Here is a 5,937-nt window from a genome sequence, read left to right as displayed (position 1 = left end):
CTTCTAAATTCAATGGCTACAAGATCATGCATGTCGCACACAATTCCCACCCTACACAACACTTGCAGGCAGTGTTGCAGGTTTTGAAACAGCAATAAGAGACAGTCGAAATTAATGACCTTCAGGCTTGACTATTGGGAAGTTGCTATTAACTAGTTTCTGATCTACCCAATTCCAAATCAAAGTGTTGATTTCAGTTAATTTAGCCATGTGTTTTTGTAAAATAATATATGGTCCGCAGTCATATGTTACATGATGCGCACACACTTCTGTATTTATGAAGGGCCCAATCCCAAAAGCAGGGGTTTTTTTTGGCATTTTGTTCAGCCTGGGTGACACTCTCTCAGCCTCAGAATGGCAACACACACATACACTCGAAGAAATTTGCCAAGAAATCCCAACGCAGAATCAACTTAGGGTTGCCATAAGTCGGAAATGACTTGAAGGCACACAACAACTATGATGGAAAAGCCAGATCCTCAAATCAGGGACATCCCATATAATAAGGGATATGTGAGAGTCAGCAAGGCATAGTGGTTTGAGTGTTGGATTGTGAGTCTGGTGACAAGATTCAATCCTTGCTCGGCCGTGGAAACCCACTGGGTGACCTTGGGCAAGTCACACTCTCTCCGCTGCAGGGGTACACAATGGGCAAACCTTCTCTGAACAGATTGCGAAGAAACCCTGTGAACTACATCTCTTATTTCAGAGACACCTGGAAACTTACCTGTGCATCAATACTCAGCACCTGAGTGCATCCCTTCAGGGCATAGAATCTCACACCACCATTATTTATCTCCCCAGCCAGCTCCTACCCAAGGCGTGTCACCATTTCCTTGGAAAGCCTATTATATTTCACCTCTTGTGCATTACAACAGATTCAGCCACAGGGTGTTTTACTAGGGGCATCTGCACTGCAGAAATAATCCAGTTTGACACCACTTTAACTGCTAGGCTCCATTCTATGGAATTCTGGGCTGTAGTTTGTTGTGGCACCAAAGGTCTCTGACAAGAGAATGCTAATTATCTCACCAAACTACAAATCCCAGCTTCCATAACATTGAGCCATGGCAATTAAATGAAGTCAAACTGTATTAATTTCCAGGGCAGTGCAGCCATGGTCTTTGGAGGACTTTTGACTCAAGCCATGAAATTCTGGGATGTGTAGTTTTGTGAGACAGTGTTCTCTGTCAAAGAGAGTGCCGGTGCCACATGAAAACTACGGTTCCCAGGATTCCACAGCATATAGCAGTGGCAGTAAAGGCTGCATCCTCACTGCAGCATAATCCAGTATGACCGCGCTTTAACTGCCATGGCTCAATGCTACGAAATTCTGGATTTGTTAGTTTAGGAGACATTTACCCTTCTGTGTCTGAGAGCTCTGGTGCCACAACAAACTACAATTCCCAGGATCCCATAAGATGGAGCCATGGCGGTTAAAGTGGAATCAAACTGCATTCATTCTCCCGTGCAGATGCAGCCAGAATCTTTCAGGCACTTTGGACCCAAGCTAAGAAATTCTGCCATGTGTAGTTTTGTGAGATGTTTTGCTATTTCTAACAGAGAGCTGTGGTGCCACAACAAACTACAATTCCAGAATCCAGAGGATGGAGCCATGGTAGTTTATTTAGCTTTTCTGTCATGAGCTCAGGCCACATGAACTACAACTCCCAGGATTCCAGGATGGAGCTATGGCAGTTAAAGTAGGGTCACACCAAATTATTTAGCTTTTTCTATCACAGAGTTCAGTGCCACAAGAACTACAATTCCCAGGATTCCACCGGATGGAGCCATGGCGTTAAGGGGTGTCAAACTGGAGATGCAACCAAACAACATGCGCCTAAAAGGAGCCCTGATTACCCCTTTTCTGGAATGGAACCCCTTGAGGACTAGCATGTTAAGAGGAGATGAACCCTGAGCAAAAAGAGGAAAACCTGGAGCTGGAATATAAGAAGCAAGCTAGTAAACAAACCCCAAACAAGGCCAGCAGCAATTGTAATGAATGCATTTACAGAAGTAGAAAGAGGGAAAGGACTATGCAGAAATCTTGCCCCTTGCAAGCACTGTCCCCCTCCCCACTTATTTATTACGTATTATTGGTCTTTGGTGGGTTGCAAGTAAGGTCACTCACCCCTCTCTCTGGAGGAAGCAACAAGGGCTTGCAAACCTCCTCCTCCTGGGTTGTGTTTCTTCTGCTCCAGCAGACCACCCCTTCCTGGCTCTGACACCACTTCATTCCCATCAGCCCTGCTCAATCCGTTACCTTCCCCTCCCCATTTTCCAGATAGGGCTGTGCAAAGCCAGGACCCAGGAGCTTCTGCCATCTGCTGGCTGCTTGCTCCTTTTGCAGTGGCTGGAGGAGATGCAACCCAAACAAACATCCCTAGCTAGCCATTTCTCACTAAGAGAGAGGCAGTGCCATGTACTGCAGCCACACTGCAGCAGTATTGAAGTCCTGAAGGCCTTTAACTTCAGCATGGAATGAGTACAGAGAATACAGTACCTGGTTATCTAAATGAACATACGTAAGTCTCCAGGACCAGATGAACTCCATCCAAGGGTAAAAGAACTGGCAAATGTAATACGGAGCCATTGGCAATAATCTTTGAGAACTCCTGAGAACAGAAGAAGTCCCAGCAGACTGGAGGAGGGCAAACGTTGTCCCCCTTCAAAGGGGAAAAAAGAGGATCCCAACAATTATCGTCCAGTTAGTCTGACATCTATCCTGGAAAGATCTAGAGCAGATCATTAAACAGAGAGTCTGTGAACATCTGAAGGCAATGCCCCATAATCACAAAAGTCAACACGGGTTCAGAAAAAGAACCATGCCAGACAAATCTGATCTCTTTCTTTGATAAAATTACCAGCTTGGTAGATGAAGGGAATGCTGTGGATATAGTATATCTTGATTCAGTAAGCCTTTGATAAGATTCTCCATGACATTCTTGCAAACAAGCTTGTAAAATGTGCTAGACAAGGTAACTGTTACATGGATTTGTTATTGGTTGACCCGCCAAACCTAAAGGATGCTCCAATGGCTCCTTTTCATGCTGGAGAGAAGTGACAGTGGGGCCCCACAGGGCTCTGTCATGGGCCCAGTGCTATTCAATGTCTTTTCATGACTGGATGATAAAATAGAGGGCATGCTTATCAAATTTGCAGATGACACCCAAATTAGGAAGAGTAGCTAACACTCCAGAGGACAGGATCAAAATTCAAAATGACCTAAATAGATTAGAAAGGTGGTCCAAAACTACAACAAATGAACTTCAACAGGGAGAAATAGAAGTAATGGAAATGCACAGGTTTAGGAGGGGAGCCTGGCTTAAGGAATGACATGTGAAAAGGATCTAGGAGTCCTATAGACCACAAGTTGAGCAGGAGTCAACAGTGTCATGCAGCAGCTAAAAAAGTCAATGCTATGATGGGAGAAAGGCGGGATATAAGAAATAATAATATATTTATACACCACACACCACACACACACATATATCTATATATAGTCAGGAATTCTGGGAGTGAGGTCCAAAACTCCTGCAAGCCAGTTTGGGACTCACTGGTGTAGAATCGGTGAATTCCAAACTTTAGTCCTCCAGAGTTTGGTCGTCAGCTCCCAGAATTCCTAACTATTGGCCAAGCTAGCAGGGTTTCTGGGAGCTATCTCTTATTTTCAGAGACACCTGGAAAACTTACCTGTGCATCAATACTCAGCACCTGAGGTGCATCCCTTCAGGGCATAGAAATCTCACACAACCCATTATTTATCTCCCCAGCCAGCTCCTACCCAAAGGCGTGTCACCATTTCCTTGGAAAGCCTATTATTATTTCACCTCTTGTGCATTACAACAGATTCAGCCACAGGGTGTTTTACTAGGGCTGCATCTGCACTGCAGAAATAATCCAGTTTGACACCACTTTAACTGCTATGGCTCCATTCTATGGAATTCTGGGAACTGTAGTTTGTTGTGGCACCAAAGGTCTCTGACAAGAGAATGCTAATTATCTCACCAAACTACAAATCCCAGCATTCCATAACATTGAGCCATGGCAATTAAAGTGAAGTCAAACTGTATTAATTTTCCAGGGCAGATGCAGCCATGGTCTTTGGAGGACTTTTGACTCAAGCCATGAAATTCTGGGATGTGTAGTTTTGTGAGACAGTGTTCTCTGTCAAAGAGAGTGCCGGTGCCACATGAAACTACGGTTCCCAGGATTCCACAGCATATAGCAGTGGCAGTAAAGGCTGCATCCTCACTGCAGACATAATCCAGTATGACAGCGCTTTAACTGCCATGGCTCAATGCTACGAAATTCTGGGATTTGTAGTTTAGTGAGACATTTACCCTTCTGTGTCTGAGAGCTCTGGTGCCACAACAAACTACAATTCCCAGGATCCCATAAGATGGAGCCATGGCGGTTAAAGTGGAATCAAACTGCATTCATTCTCCAGTGCAGATGCAGCCAGAATCTTTCAGGCACTTTGGACCCAAGCTAAGAAATTCTGCCATGTGTAGTTTTGTGAGATGTTTAGCTATTTCTAACAGAGAGCTGTGGTGCCACAACAAACTACAATTCCCAGAATTCCAGAGGATGGAGCCATGGTAGTTTATTTAGCTTTTTCTGTCAATGAGCTCAGGTGCCACAATGAACTACAACTCCCAGGATTCCAGAGGATGGAGCTATGGCAGTTAAAGTAGGGTCACACCAAATTATTTAGCTTTTTCTATCACAGAGTTCAGGTGCCACAAAGAACTACAATTCCCAGGATTCCACAGGATGGAGCCATGGCAGTTAAAGGGGTGTCAAACTGGAGATGCAACCCAAACAAATGCAGCCCTAAAAGGAGCCCTGATTACCCACTTTTCTGGAATGGAAACCCCTTGAGGACTAGCATGTTAAGAGGAGATGAACCCTGAGCAAAAAGAGGAAAACCTGGAGCTGGAATATAAGCAAGCAAGCTAGTAAACAAACCCCAAACAAGGCCAGCAGCAATTGTAATGAAATGCATTTACAGAAGGTAGAAAGAGGGAAAGGACTATGCAGAAATCTTGCCCCTTGCAAGCACTGTCCCCCTCCCCACTTATTATTATTACGTATTATTAGGTCTTTGGTGGGTTGCAAAGTAAGGTCACTCACCCCTCTCTCCTGGAGGAAGCAACAAGGGCTTGCAAACCTCCTCCTCCTGGGTTGTGTTTCTTCCTGCTCCAGCAAGACACACCCTTCCTGGCTCTGACACCACTTCATTCCCATCAGCCCTGCTCAATCCGTTACCTTCCCCTCCCCATTTTCCAGATAGGGCTGTGCAAAAGCAGGACCCAGGAGCTTCTGCCATCTGCTGGCTGCTTGCTCCTTTTGCAGTGGCTGGAGGAGATGCAACCCAAACAAACAATCCCTAGCTAGCCATTTCTCACTAAGAGAGAGGCAGTGCCATGTACTGCAGCCACACTGCAGCAGTATTGAAGTCCTGAAGGCCTTTAACTTCAGCATGGAATGAGTACAGGAATACAGTACCTGGTTAATCTAAATGAACATACGTAAGTCTCCAGGACCAGATGAACTCCATCCAAGGGTAGTAAAAGAACTGGCAAATGTAATATCGGAGCCATTGGCAATAATCTTTGAGAACTCCTGGAGAACAGAAGAAGTCCCAGCAGACTGGAGGAGGGCAAACGTTGTCCCCATCTTCAAAAAGGGGAAAAAAGAGGATCCCAACAATTATCGTCCAGTTAGTCTGACATCTATACCTGGAAAGATTCTAGAGCAGATCATTAAACAGAGAGTCTGTGAACATCTAGAAGGCAATGCCATAATCACAAAAAGTCAACACGGGTTTCAGAAAAAGAAACCATGCCAGACAAATCTGATCTCTTTCTTTGATAAAATTACCAGCTTGGTAGATGAAGGGAATGCTGTGGATATAGTATATCTTGATTTCAG

General features: G+C 44.8%; 1 protein-coding gene across 3 annotated transcripts in view; it reads right to left on the bottom strand.

The window, feature by feature from the left end:
• FLOT1 (flotillin 1) overlaps positions 1–5,274 on the bottom strand; it is a 38,277-nt gene extending 33,003 nt beyond the window's left edge. Inside the window, exon 1 of one of the 3 annotated variants that reach the window (XM_042451636.1) lies at positions 5,137–5,274. The gene's annotated coding sequence lies outside the window, so the exon portion shown is untranslated. Of the gene's footprint in view, positions 1–2,131; positions 2,193–5,136 lie in introns of those variants that run through there. The other 2 variants (XM_042451634.1, XM_042451633.1) reach the window with 2 other exon arrangements.
• Positions 5,275–5,937: the final 663 nt, after the last annotated feature.

The sequence above is a fragment of the Sceloporus undulatus genome, chromosome 2, assembly GCF_019175285.1.
Source record: "Sceloporus undulatus isolate JIND9_A2432 ecotype Alabama chromosome 2, SceUnd_v1.1, whole genome shotgun sequence".
NCBI lineage: Eukaryota > Metazoa > Chordata > Lepidosauria > Squamata > Phrynosomatidae > Sceloporus > Sceloporus undulatus.
Note: the sequence above shows the minus strand (reverse complement) of the source record. Positions and strands in the feature narration are given on the sequence as shown.